Genomic DNA, 20,077 nt, shown 5'->3' on the forward strand with positions numbered 1-20,077 from the left:
AATTATGACTGCATGTCTCTCATTTGTAAGCATGCTAACCACATGTGATTGGGCTGTTCATGCGAAACATGAGTCAAGTGTAAAATGAATAATTCTTGTGACCTAACAACCACCCTTTGGTTTTATATCTCAGGTACTGAGGGAATAGAATGAAAGCATCATTACACCATTCTCCTCCCCCGCCCCCCGCCCTCCACCAACCCTACCCCTTTTTAAAATATAAATGTTGGGAGTGATTTTGCGACCATATTCCCCATTGTGGGTTCCCAGACGGTAGAGTGTGCGAACAACGGGAGACCCCGTTGACAGCGGCAGGACTGGAAGATCCCAATGCCGGCCAATGGCGGGCTGCTTCCGCTACCTCAAAACACACCGCGGAAGGTATGTAAAAGCCCGCCCACCATTCCTCACCTGGCTGCACTGTATTGTGCGTGTGATAGTTTCTAATGAACAAGCTGATTTGTCAGTGTGGTGGAGTGGCTGCACTATCACTTACTCTCACTGGAAAAATATGAATCTGGTGACCATGGAAAAGAGAATACATGTTAGTCCTTTCAATGAATGAGCTTTTGCAGATAATATTGTGAGTCTTTCCACTGAATTAATCACCTTTATGATTATATTTTGCAGTTTCTCAGTAAATACATTTGCACAGTGGTGCGTCATAGATCACTCAGGGGGTTGCGGTGGCAGCATGCATTTTTTACATGCATGTTGAAGCCTGGAGCTATGGATGGTGAGAGGAGAGGCTCCAACTTTCTTTCAATCACATGGCTAACCAGGAATCTCTCCCATTTCTCCCACTTGTGCTGGAAGGAACTGCAGCTTGATAATGAATCTGTTTGGCCACATTATGACCACAGCTTCCTTGCTCATCATGTTCTGGGTGGAATTCAAACCCGAACCTCCTGACTGAGTGGCAGGGTGCCGCAAGACCCATACTGAACATTGTTTTTTTTAAATTCTTGCCATTTCAAACATTGATTTCACTCCCTGGGTAATTAGTTAACCCATCCTAATGATCATATTCGTCATAACTAGACCTTGTTTTCAAATCCCTCCTTGGCCTTGCCCCTCAATAGCTGGGTCACCTCCAGCCCCATAACCATCCAAGATATCGACAATCCTCCCACTTTGACCTCTTGTGAAAGTTTAATGGCCACACCACTGACAGCCATGTCTTGGGCTACAAAGCCCTAAACTCCAAAGTTATCTCCCGAAATATCTCTGCCTCTACCTTTGCTTCTAAGATGCCTCTTATAACCGGGAATGCACTGCCTGAAAGGATGGTAAAAGCAGAATCAGCAGGCAAATAGAATGTAACTTGAAAAGGAAACAATGGCAGAACTTTGGGATAAAACAGGAGATTGGGTCTAATTGGATAGTTCTTTCAACTGGGCCAGTGCGAACTGAATGATTTCATTCTGTGCTCCTGAGTCTACGAACGTCTATCATTGTATTTAGTCTGTGTGGACAACCCAATTCAATCACTTTGTTCATTTTTAATTTTCTAGTAATTAAAGTGGTCAACACTGGTTATCGCAGAAAATGGGTGGAACGAGGACGGCGACGCAGACGTAAAATACCACGAGCGTTGGGAAACGCAATTCTTGCTGATGTGATCACATCCCTTGTCGATGATGTAACAAAATTCCCACCCAGGAACATTGGGAACCTCATTTAAATACATTATAATATCATGAGCAAGCCCTCCCGCTGGAACCTTGCCCCCTCACTGAATATTCATTGGGTGCCGCCGTGACATCACACCGTCGTGATTTACAACAGCTGCATAAAAACAAGAACTTGGCAACCTCACCTCCAAAGGGAATATTGGAGATGAGCGTTCAGATTAATTTGATTTGATTTATTATTGTCACATGGTCCGAGATGCAGTGAAAAGTCTTGTTTTGCATGCTATCCATACAAATCATACCATACATAGCTCGCAAAGAGTTACCACGCTCCGGTGCCATCTTGAAACATGGATGTGGTCAATCCACAGTGAGATCAGTAGCCATCACCTTTCAGGGTGTAAATTGGAGAGGAGCCACTGGAGAGGATGCAGGGACCAGATGAATGGAACTTTGGGCTGGCTTTGGAGAGGGAAAAGGGAGGGGCGGTGTGTCTCAGCATTTTGTGGGGAGGGTTGCTTGCAAGCCTTAAGGGGTCCGGTGGCTGGTATGCATGGTCACGCTTCTCACATCCCCATTGCTGGGCTTGTGGCCATTGCTCTGCTGAGGGATCGCACTTCCAGAGAGGCAGCTGAAGGTGGGTGGGGGGGGGGGGGGGGGGTGAATTCACTGGGTCAGCAAAGGGGGAGACTGTATGGTCCCTGGGTGGCGTGCCCTAAAATGCCAGACTTCATGGGCAGAGTGGGAGGCTCTGACACGTACCTGTGTACCAGCCTTTTGTGATTCATGCCCCAGGACATCCAAATTCCTCTGTGTCGCAGAGCTCTGCAATCTCTCACCATTTAGATAATAACCTTATTTTTTATTCTTCCGGCCAAAATGGACAATTTCACATTTGCCCACATTATATACTCTATTTGCCAGATTATTGCCCACTCGTTTAACCTGCCTATGTCCTTTTGCAGCCTCCTTACGTCCGCTTCACAATTTACTTGCCTGCCTATCTTTGTGTCACCAGCAAATTTAGCTACCATACCTTCAGTCCCTTCATCCAAGTCACTTGTATAAATTATAAAGGGGAATAGGAATTGCTCATCCCACATACTTGTAGTCTTGTGAATTAGGTACTGGTCTTTGTGAAACTGTTGTTGCAATATGAGCATTACGTTTGGCTTGAAAATGACTTGAAAACGACACCAACTACCCAAATGATTCTTCCTTTGATTTTTCTCATCAAATATTTCATCCAGTTTTACTCCAGTCCAATCCGGCAGGAATTTAAGTAGAACAGAAATTATTCTCTGTTCTGTAATGCTCTTAGTGTTTTTTCTAATCCTCTTTATATTTTATATCAAGTATTAAGTTATAAAAAGTATTAGGCTATGACTTGGCCTGCTTTCTCTTTTCCTTGCCGAGTCTGCGTGCGCCCAGATGCAGACGTGTTTCCCAGATTCGTAACGTCGGTAGAAAAGCCAGCAAAGAAATAAATTACAATCAAGTGGTGCAGTTCTGAACAAGTCACAGGCCAACAATTCCTGACTGTGGGCTTTCCGATGATTGACACTCAGGTTGAGGTGACTCAGCAGAGCAGAAATGATTGCTTGTTGCTGAGTTGCATCGTCGCCAGTGGTAAATTAGTGGTGAGTAGGATGTGATAATGCAGACAGGGAGTGATTACTGCAGAGACTCCTGGGCGCAGAGAAATAATCTAAAAATAAAAGGGCAAAATACCAGTCTTATCAGCCATTGGCTGCAGCCATTTCTAATTGAACTGTACATGACATTAATTGGATTTTTCACTTCTCTGGGAGCCACTTCTCACTTGCTGCCTAATCACCGGGATTTCAGTCAGGTTAACAGTTCATAACCATTGTTTGTTGTCATCTCTCAGTGCACTTTTATTTGATGCTATCTGTCTCAGTTAGCCTTAAAGGCAAATGTGGCCTAAATGATAAGAACGTATTTATATTTATACAAGAGTCTTCCTCTAGTTCATGAAGATTATTACTCAAGGCACTGTGAATAACATGTTTATATTGAGAAAGGAGAGGGAAGAGGAAAAGGGAAAGAAGGAGATGGGGAAACAGGAGGGAGGGGGAAGAGTTTTAAAGTTTTAAGTTTATTTATTGGTGTCACAAGTAGACTTACATTAACACTGCAATGAATTTACTGTGAAAATCCCCTAGTCACCACACTCCGGCGTCTGTTCGGGTACACTGAGGGAGAATTTAGCACGGCCAAGGCACCTAACCAGCACGTCTTTCGGGGGACTGTGGGATTAAACCGCAGCACCCAGAGGAAACCCACACAGACACAGGGAGAACGTGCGGACTCCACACAGACAGTGACCCAAGCCAGGAATTGAACCCAGGTTCTTGGCGCAGCAGTGCTAAGCACTGTGCTGCCCATGGGAGGGAGAAGTGGAAGGTGTTAGGAAGATGGGTTAAGGGAGGTGTGGAAGGGAGGAGGGAGAGGAGAAAGAGGAGGAGGAAGAGGAAGGGGATAAGGGAATGAGAGAGCAAAAATAAGGATGTAACATTAACTGGAATTGAGGGAGCAAATCGGCATTTTTTTCATTGGCATCAGAGGGAAAATTCCTCCTCCTTCCAACACAGTTTATTGCAGAAAATAAAAGTTCATGTTATGGGGATAACATATTGGCATGGATAGCAGGTTGTCTGGCTAACAGGAGGCAGAGAGTAGCTATAAATGGGTCTTTTTCAGATTAGCAAAATGTAATGACTGGTGTGCCACAGGGATCAGTGCTGGGATCTCAACTGTTTACAATTTATATCAATGACTTGGATGAAAGGATTGAAGGGGTGGTTGTCAAATTTGCTGATGTCAAAATGAAAGGGACAACTTCAGTCCCGGGCCAACTAATGGGCTGCAAATACCCATTTAAATATTGTCATCAACTCTGCACTGATTTCCGGCACAAAGCTAATGATTCCAAAAATCTTAGCTGCGAAGATGCGCAGAGGCCGTGGCACTTAGTGGGGAGCCCGCTAGACGGTCTCCGCTGATGTCTCCTGGCCCGTTACTGCTATATTTTTAAATAAATCATGTTGAACCTTAGAAATCTGACTCCTTTTACACTTTAAACCATCATCCAATTATACTTACACTTTATTCTTTGTGAAGTTACGAATTCTCCTGGTAAAATGTCTCTGTCTGTGTTATAGTTGATAGCTCATCCTCTGACTCTTTATTCATTACCTTATATCAATAACCTCTTCCCCATGTAACTTAACCATATCTAAACTTTGCCTGCCTTAACTTTCTTTAGATTATCAGACATTAGAGCTCACAATTCCAAAACTTTGCTCATATTATAACTAAATAATTTCATTTTGATGTATTTCATCCTTTTCAAAGAAGCAATGAAAATCTTGCCTCTTTCTAATGGCAGATGATAATGTTTCATAATCTTTATTGTCAGATAAAGTAGCAAAAATGTCTATGAGGTTGAGGGTGTGATTCTCCTCTCGTAGGCAGTGTTGTGATGAGCAGGACTTCAATCTGCTACATGGCGCAAATACATTTCCCAGTTGGGTCAGATTCATTAAAGATATAGACTAGGCTCTCTGCTGGACTCCTGCCACAAAGAGGGAGCCCCAGCTAATGGATCAGGAAACCATTTAAAGAAAGATCCTTGAAGGAAAAAAGGTTCAAGGACCAGAGGTTTTTTTTCAGAGACTCTTTCTGAAAGGGTGTTTTTTTTTCTCAGCAGTTACACACTTGCCATTGTTATTATATAGATCATTGGTTAAAGTGTAACTTGAGAATAGGTGTGGGAAGGACATGCGTTGCCATGGAGAGTATGAGGATCATAGGAAGTGGCTGTGGCATGAGTTGCCATTGAGTTGGCATGAGGAATATGAGGGACCATGGGGAATGCCTGGGAGGACATCAGTTGGCATGAACAGTATAAGTGACTGTGGGCAGTGGCTGGATGCTGTGAGTTGACATTGAGTTTGCATAGATTTCTGAGGGGCCATGGGGAGAGCTATGGGCCCTAGGTTAGACTTTTAGCATTACTTTTCAAAAGGTGTCTGAATCCAGATGAAGGTTTATGACTCACCTGTGAGGCCAACTCCAACTCCACAAAATTTAAGGGTCTAGGGAGTGCCTGCCCCACAATGGAGCTGGCCAGTGTAGGTTCTGGACCCACTCATCACATCCTTATCCTGTGTCCCTGAAAATTGTCCCAAGGCATGGTACATTGGGGAGACCATGCAGACGCTATGACAACGGATGAATGAAAACTGCTCGACAATCACCAGGCAAGAGTGTTCTCTTCCTGTTGGGGAACACTTCAGCGGTCACGGGCATTCGGCCTCTGATCTTTGGGTAAGCGCTCTCCAAGGCGGCCTTCACGACACACGGCAACGCAGAGTCGCTGAGCAGAGACTGATAGCCAAGTTCCGCACACATGAGGACGGCCTCAACCGGGATCTTGGGTTCATGTCACACTATCTGTAACCCCCACGACTTGCCTGGGCTTGCAAAATCTCATTAACTGTCCCGGCTGGAGACAATACACATCTCTTTAACCTGTGCTTAACCCTCTCTCCACTCACATTGTCTGTACCTTTGAGACTTGATTACCTGTAAAGACTCGCATTCCAACCATTATTTTGTAAAGTGAGTTTGTGTCTTTATATGCCCTGTTTGTGAACAGAACTCCCACTTACCTGACGAAAGAGCAGCACTCCAAAAGCTAATGGCTTTTGCTACCAAATAAACTTGTTGGACTTTAACCTGGTGTTGTGAGACTTCTTAGTGTGTTTCCCTGAAAATTACCAGTGTTGAAAATGTGGGCTCGCATCCTGGAATTGGGTCCCACCCACCATGGGCGGGATTCTCTGGCCGCACTCACCTGAAAACTGGAGATTCCCGACCGTCTTCAATGGACCTTTACATGGTCCGTCCCCTGCCTGCTAGAATTCCAGTGCCAGGCGGGATGGGAGAATTCCGGTCCATTTCTAAGTGGTTCTGGATCTGCCCTGACTCTGTAAAAATCCAGGCTTTAAAACCTTCACAATGTCCACAGTCACATTTAAGTACAATGGGCCATAAATTCCTCGGAGTGGCAATCAGTGGCAGATTGTCGCTCTGTACTGATTTACCTGCGTTGAAATTCTTAAGCATCTGTCCTGCCGAATGTCCTGACTCAGGTGAGACTCAGACAGTGAAACTCAGTCCTGGCTCCAGTGTCAAAGTGTAAAAGAAGCGGAATGGGAGACACGCTCTTTTATTTACAGCATTTCCATGGACGTCGGCAGGGGCAGGGAGGTTCAGACATCAGCGAGGGAGATGGACATGGATGGGGTGGGAGTTGGACATGGGGCCATGGAGCAGTTTCGGCCATGGGAAGGGGTCAGCTGTATATCGTGGGGGAGTCGGACATGAGGGGGTGGAGTGTTTCAGATGTGGTGATGTTAGACATGGGGGCTCGGGAGGGGTGGTTTGGACATGGGGAGGAAAAAGTCAGATATGGGAGTCTGGGGGTTCAGACATCAGGAAGGGGAGCTGGGCATTGGGTGGTTGGGGGCCTCAGATGTGGGGGGGAGTCAGACATGGGGTGCTAGGTGTTCGGACATTTGGAAGCGGGGTCGGACATTGGTGTGGGGTTTGGACATGAGTGGGGTGCAAGTTGGGTCAGGGGATGGATCGTCGGTAGGAGGGGGGGGAATTGGGTCAGGTTTGGGGGGATCGTTCAGGTTGGTGGGCCAGCGGAGACTTTTATCCGGTCAGGTCGGTAGGTGTTGGATCCAGTTGGTTTGGGGTCTGGTCGCGGGTTGGGGAAAATCCCATGTGGATGGGGGGGCAGAAGGTGGGGAATGCTGTGGGGGTGGGATGTTAGCTGGGATGAGCTGTTGTCCTCAAGGGGTTTGTGGGTATGGTGGTATTCTCTGTGGGGCTCGGTCCAGGTTTTAAAAATAGTTGCGCAGAAGTTAGAAATGCTTTTATTTCCTGTAACTCTTTCAGAGTAATTAGAAGTGTTAAACTGACAGAACCATCCAAAGTTAATGATTTAAATCACTTTGTTGGATGGTTCCTAGCCCAAGGCAATTAGATGCCAGTGCTTCTGGACAATCGCTGGGTAACTGCTTACCTGAGATCCTCTGGGAGGGATTACTTTGGTAACCCCCAAATGTGATACTGGGGAGATAGGAAGTTACAGGCCATTTGTGCATTAATTATGTAATTACTCTCTAAATGATTGTTACAACAGTCATTGTTTGAACCTTTCTGTAAATTACAGAGTCTGCTTGCGCATTGTGTAAACTCATTTGTAACCAGGTGAACATGAACCTCCAACAGCGTACCCAAAAACATTTTGTGTACTTGTCATCGACGGATGTCTTGCTCTCAATTGCTTCAAACTATTTCTTATTGGTGGGTGTTTGTTAGCATTGCCACTTCAGTAAGTGACAAGAAGTCAGTATTGCAGAGATGTTCTCACAGTTGTGACTGTGAGGCAGATGCTCAAAGTTAATGGTGACATATGAAAAAAAGCTCGCATCACTTGAGCTGCACCAATCCATTAGGAAGGATAATCACCCCTCTTCAATGCTCTCATCTTTTGAGAGAAGTAGGGGCGTGGCGGGATGGGGGTGGAAATTAAAAGCCCATAAAAATCTAATAACTCTGAGCATTCTCTCCAGTTATAAACACAAGGCTGATTTGTCTCTCGAGCCAACAAGTAGGAAGTGCACACCCAAAATATACCTGAATATAATGACTTGAATCTCTATTTGTGGAAATGGACAGGACTGCTCTTCTGGGCCCCATAATGATATGGACCTCTATCACACCATAGAACATAGAATCCCCGTGGTACAGAAGGAGACCATTTGGCCCATCCAGTCTGTACTGATCACAATCCCTCCCAGGCCCTACTCACGTAACCCCACTAATCCGCCTGATACTAGGGTCAATTTAGCATGGTCAATCAACCAAACCCGCACATCATTGGGCTGTGGGAGGAAACCGGAGCACCTGAAGGAAACCCGCACAGACACGGGAGAAAGTGCAAACTCCGCAGAGACAGTGACCCAAGGCCAGAATTGAACCCGGGTCTCTGGTGCTGTGAAGCAGCAGTGCTAACCACTGTGCCACCGTGTTGCCAAGAATTCCCCTTCAAAGTTGTGGTCCTGATCCCACCCTCTCACCCCATAAGCTGTCATAGCCAACAGGACCTAGTGTTGATCATCTCAATGTGATGAGCTACATTAGGGTAGGGCCTAGTAATCACAACTGTTGCTTCACCGCAGGTATTGCTAATCACCCAATGCTCTCCCAGCAGTTTGGCACCCAAATTTCAAAATCAGCCTCCATCAGCGTTGATCTTTGGGTTAATAATCAAAGCAGCAAGTAAAGACAGAATAATGCAAGAAAGTATAATGAGTCTTTCAAAAAAGCAGAGTGTCCAACAGGGCTGAGAATATTTTGTGTGGATTGGTACAGCTCAACTGATGTGAGCTTATTTCCACATGTCACTATCAATTTTGACCGTGGCTTCACAGTCACAACCGTGAGAAGAGCTCTTCAATCTCCCCAACACACTGATTTCCATCACTCACTGAGGTAGCAATGCTAACCAATCATCAAACCTATCATCAAATCATGGCTGTTCTCAGCTGAAAGGCAGATGTCTGAAAGATTTGGAGTGGCAGAAAAGCTGTTGGAAATGGTACCAATTAGATTGTTGAACCCGGAAGCCATACTTGCTATATTTCTGCATTTTGTGGATAGACTTTCCATTGGAAGTGACACCACCTGTACAATATATATGCCCAAGTGTGAGCAGCCCTGTTGTAATTAGATCCAAGTGATGGGCCTTTCATATACTTAGCTCCATTTATGCTCTGCCCCCTGCAAATTCCTGCGTTCCAATAATCCAAAAACTTCTCTTGGGCCGGGGGAGGATGATGCATTTAAAAACTGAATGCGTTTCGCTGGCAATGGGAGCTGAAGGAAATGCTAAGATATTGAAATCAAACCCTCTTGTTTGTGCTGCGGCTTTGTGTGTTTCCAGCCACCATTGTTCTTTTATCTTAAATTATTAAAGGAGTCACTGAGAAATGTGTCCCACGGGATGTCATTATGGACAAGTTCAATTGCATTTTTAAAATCTTTTTGAGAAAGATTTGAAAAGGAAAAGAAGCAACAAAAGCCTTTGTCAATCTGAACTTCAACAAGGTTATTTTAAGCCAGTCAATGTTTTTATTGAGTTATTGTATTTCTAAGCATGTAGATTTTGATAAGTCGTTATCAATTAAACCATTTGGTACATCAGGATGAAAACTGACTGACTTCAGCTCGTCTCTGATATTAATTTATTGCTGACTATTGCCATTAGAATTTTCAGATGTTTAAGACCCGCAACCCCATTGTCAGGTGTCTGAGTCATGTGACATGGCTGAAGCAATGTGGCTTTTCAGCCCATCAAGGAGGGGTAGAATTCCACATGCTGGGGTTCCTGCCCCTGGCACAATGGTTAGTGGTGAACCTGCCCTCCATTGTGGAGGGTTGTCCTGCAGCCATTTAATTCTTGCCGGAACATTCATTGGCTCACCGCGAGACTTCCAACCCCATCCTGCTTCCAAGATCTGCCAGTCAATCAAATGTTTAAAGATAATTTGTTATTGTCACAAGTAGGCTTACTTTAACACTGCAATGAAGTTACTGTGAAAATCCTCTAGTCGTCACACCCTGGCGTCTGTTCAGGTACACTGAGGGAGAATTTAACATGGTCAATGCACCTAACCAGCACGTCTTTTGGATTGTGGGAGGAAACCGGAGGACCCGGAGGAAACCCACGCAGTCACAGGGAGAACGTGCAGACTCCGCACAGACAGTGACCCAAACCTGGGTCCCTGGCGCTGTGAGGCAGCAGTGCTAACCACTGTGCTACCTTGCTGCCCCTGGCAGCTGCCCAGTCCCAGCTGTGCCCCCAGGAGCAGGGGTCACTGCTTGGAGTCCCCGGCAGAGCCGAATGGTGGTGTAAGTTGTGCAGGGGAGTTTCAGTGGGAGTGGTTTAAGAAGTGCTGGTGAGGGATACAAGAGGGACTGGGGCTTGGGTGCATAAAATTGGGGGATTTTGAGGGGCTTCTGATGAGCCCAGGAGGGCTGTAAAGCAGGTACCAAGATACCTGACCTCCACCCCCAGCCCCTTTCCTACCAATAACCGTAAGAGTGAGACCTGGCAGCTTCAAACATGGCACTAGCCTTTACCGGCTGTGGAAAATTTTCAGCTGGGTTAAAAAGAGGCCCTTATGGGACTCAATTGACAAAGGGTTAGGTGGGCCAGCCAAAGCCTCTCCTTTATGTGTAAAATTGAGGTGGGATAAGAAGGGGCAACTAGGCATCAGGAACAGCACCCCATGGCATTGCACCCAATTTTATAACCACCACATCCCCGCCCCCCCCGGGAGCAGAAAATTCTGTCCCATATTTCTGAGGTGATGGTCTGGAGGTGTATAAAACCATTGAAAGTACAAAACCTGGAATGTTGCTTTAACTTAAATTGCAGGGAGTCGATTTTGACTGCCCCGGCTTGGCAATAACGGCCTCAAAATGGGGTTGGTAGACTTAATGCCTCGTTAACACCAGTGAAGTGCTCAGCTCCATAAAAGGGGGCTACCACTGACTGTCCCACTTGATTCAGGAGATAGGTCACTTTTAACTTGGAAATAGAGGTCTGATTCTGCAAAATGAAATCTGATTGAATGTTAAGTAGGAACCAGTTGCAGCCTGTGCAGCTTCGACCAATTCCATGGGAAATGGAAGAGAAGCAGCCACCGGTACAGGTGAATGTGAAGTGATGTTTCTGAACTGCAGCATTGATGGACTTGTGGTTACAAAAATGATCTTTTTTAAAGTTTATTTATTAGTGTCACAAGTAGGCTTACATTAACACTGTAATGAAGTTACTTTGAAAATCCCCGAGTCACCACACTCCGGTGCCTGTTCGGATACACTGAGGGAGACTTTAGCATGGTCAATGCACCTAACCAGCATGTCTTTCAGACTGATTTGATTTGATTTGATTTATTATTGCCACATGTATTAACATACAGTGAAAAGTATTGTTTCTTGCACGCTATACAGACAAAACATACCCGTTCATAGAGAAGGAAACGAGAGAGTGCAGAATGTAGAGTTACAGTCATAGCTAGGGGCTAGAGAAAGATCAACTTAATGCAAGGTAAGTCCATTCAAAAGTCTGACAGCAGCAAGGAAGAAGCTGCTCTTGAGTCGGTTGGTACGTGACAAAGAACAAAGAACAAAGAACAGTACAGCACAGGAAACAGGCCCTTCGGCCCTCCAAGCCTGTGCCGCTCCTTGGTCCAACTAGACCAATCGTTTGTATCCCTCCATTCCCAGGCTGCTCATGTGACTATCCAGGTAAGTCTTAAACGATGTTAGCGTGCCTGCCTCCACCATCCTACTTGGCAGCGCATTCCAGGCCCCCACCACCCTCTGTGTAAAAAACATCCCTCTAATATCTGAGCTATACTTCGCCCCTCTCACCCTGAGCCTGTGACCCCTCGTGAACATCACTTCTGATGTTCTGATGTTCAGATGTTCTGATGACCTCAGACTTTTGTACCTTTTTCCCGAAGGAAGAAGGTGGAAGAGAGAATGTCCGGGATGCATGAGGTCCTTAATTATGCTGGCTGATTTGCCGAGGCAGCGGGAAGTGTAGACAGAGTCAGTGGATGGGAGGCTGGTTTGCGCGATGGATTGGGCTACATTCACGACCTTTTGTAGTTCCTTGCGGTCTTGGGCAGAGCAGGAGCCATACCAAGCTGTGATAAAACCAGAAAGAATGCTTTCTATGGTGTATCTGCAAAAGTTGGTGAGAGTCGTAGCTGACATGCCAAATTTCCTTAGTCTTCTGAGAAAGTAGAGGCGTTGGTGGGCTTTCTTAACTATAGTGTCGGCATGGAGGGACCAGGACAAGTTGATGGTGATCTGGACACCTAAATACTTGAAGCTATAGTCCCTTTTTACTTCGTCCCCATTGATGTAGAGGAGGAAACAGGAACACCCGGAGGAAACCCGTGCAGACACAAGGAGAACATGCAGAGTCCGCACAGACAGTGACCCAAGGCCAGGAATCGAACCCGGATCTGGCTTGCTGCTGACTTGGGATCCCTTCCCCTCCACGAGTGTAATCCTTGCCCCAGTTGCTGGGGGCAGTTCTGACACTAATTTCCAGGCTCAATCTGACCAGATTATCTGATGACTTTTAAATGAGGCCTGGTCTTTAAGATGTGGAGGTGCTCTACAATGTTGAAATCGGTAACCAACCATTGTGCCCTTGCTGGTCAGCTACCTCGAAGTTAAAATCTACCTGCAGAGGGTTAAGCAAAGCATTATAGATTCAAGTCAGTAAATGATCATTTTGGGACTGGCTATAGAAAATGCAAAGGCAATGTGATGATGCAAAATGGCAACAGCAATCTCTTCCAAATTTCATTCCTGCCACGCGTTAGAAAAGAAAGATTATCTTTCTTTTGAAATATGATGAAACATTGTGAGATTTCTTTTGTCAAGATATCAATGACTCAGCTGGCAATTTTTCCAATACTTCTTTAATACCTGGTGATGAACATGGAAGATAAAGGACTATTATATTTTGATGTGCATTTATCATGTGCAAAAAAGCAAACCTCATTAAAATTAATTACTATATCTGGTGTCTGCATGCATATATCGTTCTCAAGTACAGTTCCAGATAAAGAAAAATCTCAATAGACTCACTGTGGTTCTACCTACCTGCTTGAGTTTTTAAACTTTTTTTTTAATCAGAAGAAAGTTAAATGGGACACTCTAAATATTTAAACAATTTTATTCAAATACACTTTAATTAAACATGAACTTGTGCATAATTGAAGAGTGTTGCACTCCATGTCAAATTCTACTCTCTGTAACATTGGAGTGCAATGACCATGCTCTAAATCTTCTATAGCATTATGATCGGGCTAGCAAAAAAGTTGCTTGTACGTTAAAGCTGACCCTGCATGTTCAAGTCTGGAACCCATGGACTGCTACAGCAGCCTTTCAATAATCCACCAATGTATAGAATGTTTGGAATGTTATGAGTGGATCTTTACCCACTCCTTTGCCCTAAATATACATTTAGTATTAATGATATTGCCATCTATTACCTTTACCATTAAATTCAGAAACTCATAGTTAAGCAGCACCTCATGGCATGGAAGTGCAAGCAAAAGCCATAAATGTGTCTACTGTACGAATGGCACAGTGGTTGGCACTGCAGCCTCACAGCGCCAGGGACCTGGGTTCAATTCCAGTCTTGGGTGACTGTCTGTGTGGAGTTTGCACATTGTCCCCATGCCGGCGTGGGTTTTTTCCGGGTGCTCCAGTTTCCTCCCACAGTCCAAAGATGTGCAGGTTAGGTGGATTGGCCATGCTAAAAAGTTGCCTCTTAGGGGGATTAGCAGGATACATATGTGGGGGTTACAGGGATAGGGCCTGGGTGGGATTGTTGTCGGTGCTTGCTCGATGGGCTGAATGGTCTCCTTCTGCACTGTAGGGGTTCTATGATTCTATGTATGAGGAGATGGTGGCATGGTTGTATTGTCACCGGACCTGTAATCCAGAGACCCAGGGTAACGCTCTGAGGACCCGGGTTCGAATCCCACCATGGCAGATGGTGAGATTTGAATTCAGTTGAAATCTGATGACTATTATCTTCTGGTTTGCTAACGTTCCTTTGGGCGGGGGGTGGTGGGAGAATCCGTCATCCTTCCTGGGTGGCCTACATGTGACTCAAGGCAATTAGGGATGGGCAATAAATGTTGGCGCAGACAGCGATGCCCTCATCCCATGAATTAAAAAAAATACCATAATGGATACTTAGAAGCGGGGTTTAGTTTGTTTCTTGGGTTTGAAGTCTTTATATGTTAAATGAGAGCAAGCAATTTAGTCCAAATTGTAATGCATGGTGTACACACTTCATACATTGATTGACTGACCTCTTTCTCCCTCCCATGAACACTGTATCATGAATTTAAAATAACTTGAAATAAGATTAATGTAAGATAATGTTGGGGAATTTTATTCAAGCAATGTGTAAGTAATTGGATGAAAATCATGTGGGATGTGAACTATACATTGATACAATTAACATTAGGTACTTAAGAACAGAACTAGACCATTTAGTCTCTCAAGCCAGTTTCACCATTGACCAAGGCATGGGCTGCTGTGTGACCTAACGTCATAGATCTGTGTTTGCCCCATAGCCTTTACTATTTTTGGATTACAAAAATTTATCAATCTAAGGTTTCAGATGTACAATTGATCTAGTATCACCAAACACCTTTGTACATGAAAGTGCCTGCTAATCTCACCCTGGAAAGTCTGCCTCTAATTCTTAGACTAGATCCGCTAGAAAAAAATAAATTTCCTTCAATCAAATATTGGGAAGAACAACACCATTGGCTTGAATTTTCTGCTCAGGGTCGGAACCCCTATTTCTGACCTGGAGCAGACAAAACAAATTCAGACTTACCTTCCTCCGATTTATGAGGGTCACCTTCCGATGGAAGAGCCTGCAGAACTGATTCAGTGGAGAAATCCTCGGAGGGAGCACTGGAGGGAACCTTCACAGAAACTACACTATTTTTTATGGCACTAGCTGCCATATTTGATAAGTAATGAGTTTAAATGTCCCAAAGCATTGGATAGAAGGTAAGTGTATAAACTGGGTAGTATGTAAAGGTGGCTAAGTGAGCAGTGTGGGAAAGGAACATGTGTAAGGGGGTAGGGTGGGTAAGGAGGTAGGTATAAGGTGGCAATATGCAGATTGATAGTTGGTGAGCAAATGAGGTTGTAAGGTGGCAGATGGATAAGGTGGTGGGAGAAGTGAGTGGGTAGGTGGGTTGGGGCTCATCAGGTCAGGTCCAGAGAGGAATTTGGGAGGGTCAAGAGGATTCGGGTGGTGGGCCTAGTCAGGTCAGGTCTGTAGAGTAAAGGGTTGACATCAGGGGGATTTTTCACACAGCTCACCACAGTGGCAGCCTGCCATTGGCTGGCTGCAGGATCTTCTGGTCCTGTTGTTGTCAACGGGATACCCTTTGAGTGCACCCCTTGCTGCTGAGAGACCCAGGGTAGGGGTGCACCATCAGCAGGACCAGACAATCCCACCAACATGAATGGCCAAAGAATTCCGGCCCCAGTTTGTTCCTGGCTACCATTTCTTAGTTAAATGTTGTGGAAGTGTCCAAAGTCCCTGACTCTGACTCAGATTTGGAGACATTTTCAGAGGGTCCCAGGGAGCGGGAGAATTTCTAATTGGCAGTTGAAACTTCCCAGGCAATTCCGACAGAGTCCTTACACTGGGGTTCTGAGGAATCCCATAGTGCATTTTTCTGGAGTACATTCCATCCCAAGCCATCTGGAGACAGGAATATAGAGTCATAGAGCCATAGAGGTTTACAGCATGGAAGCAGGCCCTTTGGCCCAACTAGTCCATGCCGCCCTTTTTTTTTAAACCCCTAAGCTAATCCCAATTGCCTGCATTTGGCCCATATCCCTCAATACCCATCTTACCCATGGAACTGTCTAAATGCTTTTTAAAAGACAAAATTGTACCCACCTCTACTACTATCTCTGGCAGCTTGTTCCAGACACTCACCCTCTGTGTGAAAAAATTGCCCCTCTGGACCCTTTTGTATCTCTCCCCTCTCACCTTAAACCTATGCACTCTAGTTTTAGACTCCCCAACCTTTGGGAAAAGATATTGACCATCTAGTTGATCTGTGCCCTCATTATTTTATTGACCTCTATAAGATCACCCCTCATCCGTCTGTGCTGCAGAGAAAAAAGTCCCAGTCTATCCAGCCTCTCCTTATAACTCAAACCATCAAGTCCTGGTAGTATCCTAGTACATCCTTTCTGCACTCTTTCTAGTTTAATAATATCCTTTCTATAATAGGGTGACCAGAACTGTACACAGTACTCCAAGTGTGGCCTTACCAATGTCTTGTACAACTTCAACAAGACGTCCCAACTCCTGTATTCAATGTTCTGACCAATGAAACAAAGCATGCCGAATGCCTTCTTCACTATTATCTGAGCCATTGTCCTCAGTTCCAACCATAAATCCTGTTCCCTATTTAACCCTTTTCCTGGCCATAGTCTGATACTAAAAGAGACCATTTGTACCCTATTTGACCCTGAGAATACCTTCCAACCATATATTTGCTCCAACACCAATAGCACCAACTGGTATCTACTCTATAACTTTGCTTGTCTATATCCCTGTCATCTGCTGAAAACTCTCACCTAAGTATTTGACTTCATTATACAATCTCCTGGCTGCCTCCCATCTTCTACCCTTGATAAGCCTGAGCTGCTGTACTCACACCAAGTCCTGTTCGTCCATCACCCTTGAGCTCGCTGACCTACACTAGCTTTGCTTCATTTTAAAACTCTCATCATCATTTTCAAAACCTTCTGTGACTTGCCTTCCCTACTTCTATAATTTCCTCCAGCCCTACACCCCTCAAAGGTTTTTATGCTTTCCCAATTCTGGCCTTTTCATCCTTGCTTCACCCTATGTACCTCATTGGCTCTCAACCTAAAGTAAAAAGTTTATTTATTAGTCACAAGTAGGCTTATATTCACACTGCAATGAAGTTACTTTGAAAATCCGGAGTCGCCACGCTCCGGCGCCTGTTCGGGTACACTGAGGGAGAATTTAGCATGGCCAATGCACCTAACCAGCTCATCTTTGAACTTTGGGAGGAAACCAGAGCACCTGGAGGAAACCCCCGTAGAAACGGGGAGAATGTGCAAACTCCACACAGACAGTGACCCAAGCTGGGAATCAAACTCAGGTCCCTGACGCTGTGAGGCAGCAGTGCTAACCACTGTGCCACCGTGCTACCCTTTCTCTCCTCCTTTAAGATGTTCTTTAATTCCTACCTCTGTCCGTGTTTTCACTCACTGGGCAGCATGGTGGCACAGTGGTTAGCACTGCTGCCTCACAGCGCCAGGACCTAGGTTCAATTCCGGCCTTGGGTGACTGTGTGGAGTTCGCACACTCTACCCGCGTCTGTATGGGTTTCCTCCGGGTGCTCTGGTTTTCTCCCCCAGTCCAAAAATGTTCAGGTTAGGTAGATTCGCCATGCTAAATTGCCCCTTAGTATCCAAAGATATGTAGGTTAGGTGGATTGGCCGTGGTAAATGTGTGGGGTTACTGGGGTAGGGTGGGGAGCTGGGACTAGGTAAAATGCACTTTTGGAGAGTTGGTGCAGACATGATGGGCCAAATGGCCTCTTTCTGCACCGTAGAGATTCTATGATTCTTTGATTAATCTAATATTCCATGTAGCTCGGTGTCACATTTTTCTTGGTATAGCTCCTGTGAATAATTTTCCTCTGTTAAAATCATAGAAATCATAGAAACCCTACAGTGCAGAAGGAGGCCATTCGGCCCATCGAGTCTGCACCGACCACAATCCCACCCAGGCCCTACCCCCACATATTTTACCCGCTAATCCCTCTAACCTACACATCCCAGGACTTTAAGGGGCAATTTTTTAACCTGGCCAATCAACCTAACCCGCACATCTTTGGACTGTGGGAGGAAACCGGAGCACCCGGAGGAAACCCACGCAGACACAAGGAGAATGTGCAAACTCCACACAGACAGTGACCCGAGCCGGGAATCGAACCCGGGACCCTGGAGCTGTGAAGCAGCAGTGCTAACCACTGTGCTACCGTGCCGCCCAAAAGGTGATATATAAGTAAATTATTGTTGTTGTCACAAGATAACTGGACCTGAATGCTCCCATTGAAGGCACTAGTTTCTTTCCATTTACCCTATTACATCCTTTCATTGTCATAAACACCCCAATTAGATCGCCCCTTAAGTTTTCCTTCCCATCCTTAAACAATGGAGTAATGTTGGATGAGTAGGAGATAAGAGCAATGTGGGAACTTCTGGAGCAGCACGGTGGCACAGTGGTTAGCACTGCTGCCTCACAGCACCGGGACCCAGGTTCAATTCTAGCCTCGGGTGATTGTCTGTATGGAGTTTGTATGTTCTCCCCATGTCTGCGTGGGTTTCATCTGGGTGCTCCAGTTTCCTCCCACAGTCCAAAGATGTGCAGGTTACTTTGATTGGCCATGGTAAATTGTCCCTTAGTGACAAAAGATGTGTAGGTTAGGGGAACGAGTGGGGTAAAGATGTGGGGTTATGGGGATAGGGCCTGGGTAAGATGCTCCGTCAGAGAGTCGGTGTAGACTCGATGGGCTTAATGGCCTCTTTCTGCACTGTAAGAATTCTATAAATATCAGCAGAGAAATTGTATTAATTGATTGAACTGGGCAATCAGTTTTCAGCTAGTGCGTGATTGCAAGCGTAAAATAATGCTGTTGAGTGCCAGCAAACCTGACATTTAACCACATTTTTCTGTGCTAGTAATCACACATTATCTGAACACTAATTAAGTTTTGCACCTTCCAGTCCATGTAAGCCATATTTCTATTTGTTGGAGCGCACAGCCATGTAGGTGTCATCAATTATAAAATGTTCCCTGGGAAAAGCAACAGAATGGTAAAAAGCATAACAATTTGCTTGCTAATTCTTGGCAAACAACTGAAATACCTGGTAAGCAATTGCCTTGATAAACAGGGCATCAGTGATTCTATTGATGCCTCATGCACTGCTGAATAACAGGTGAAGGCAGTGTCACCTGTAGTCCCTGAAATCCTCCAGTGGCCAGAAGTTGAGTGCTGTACATATATCAATGGCAGTGAAGGAGTGGTGGCGGTTTGGGACTGAGGCTTCAGCTCATCAAGTGCCCAGAACTCTTATACTGTACTGGCAAACTGACAAGCCGAAGCAGTTTTAAGCATTGCTCCACTGAGAGACCCAGGAGTGTTCACCTTTGTCTGTAAACTGACTTCGGTGAGCTGCTCTGAGTCAATCCCTTCCTTTTTTGATGTTGTTCTGCTTCTGTCATATCCAACGTTCCCCCTCTGTTAATCCAAGTGTTATAGTGAAAATTCACTTCTTATGCTTCCAAAACAGGCTGGAATTTTCCATTTCCTTCCCCCCGCAGCCTCCCAACCCCAGCTGTGGGTTTAATGGCAGGCTGGAGAGTGAAATGAAAAATCCATTTCCTGGTGGTGTGAAATGATGGCAGGAATGTGCACTCTCGCTCAGCCATTCCCGCCAGAGGCAAGTGTCAAGCTGTTTTGCATTCTGTCAACGGGATGCAGATGATAGCTTGACCGGGCTAGTTCCCTAGCCCAATTATCTGAGCCAACAGACTGATGTGGGTGTGAGGTACCCATGGATATGGCTTCTTCTTCTGGTCTTCCTCTCTTCCTGCTGGCACCTGTAAGTGAGAGAGGAGGGAGAGAGTGACTGCATGAGCTGCCTCCAAC

The 20,077-nt window shown here is 45.4% G+C and overlaps 1 pseudogene; it reads left to right on the forward strand.

Annotated features, from left to right (window-relative positions):
- The first annotated feature begins 340 nt into the window (after positions 1–340).
- Positions 341–20,077, forward strand: part of LOC144505621 (deoxyribose-phosphate aldolase-like) — a 44,347-nt pseudogene continuing 24,610 nt past the window's right edge.

Source organism: Mustelus asterias, chromosome 16 (genome assembly GCF_964213995.1).
Source record: "Mustelus asterias chromosome 16, sMusAst1.hap1.1, whole genome shotgun sequence".
Classification (NCBI taxonomy): domain Eukaryota; kingdom Metazoa; phylum Chordata; class Chondrichthyes; order Carcharhiniformes; family Triakidae; genus Mustelus; species Mustelus asterias.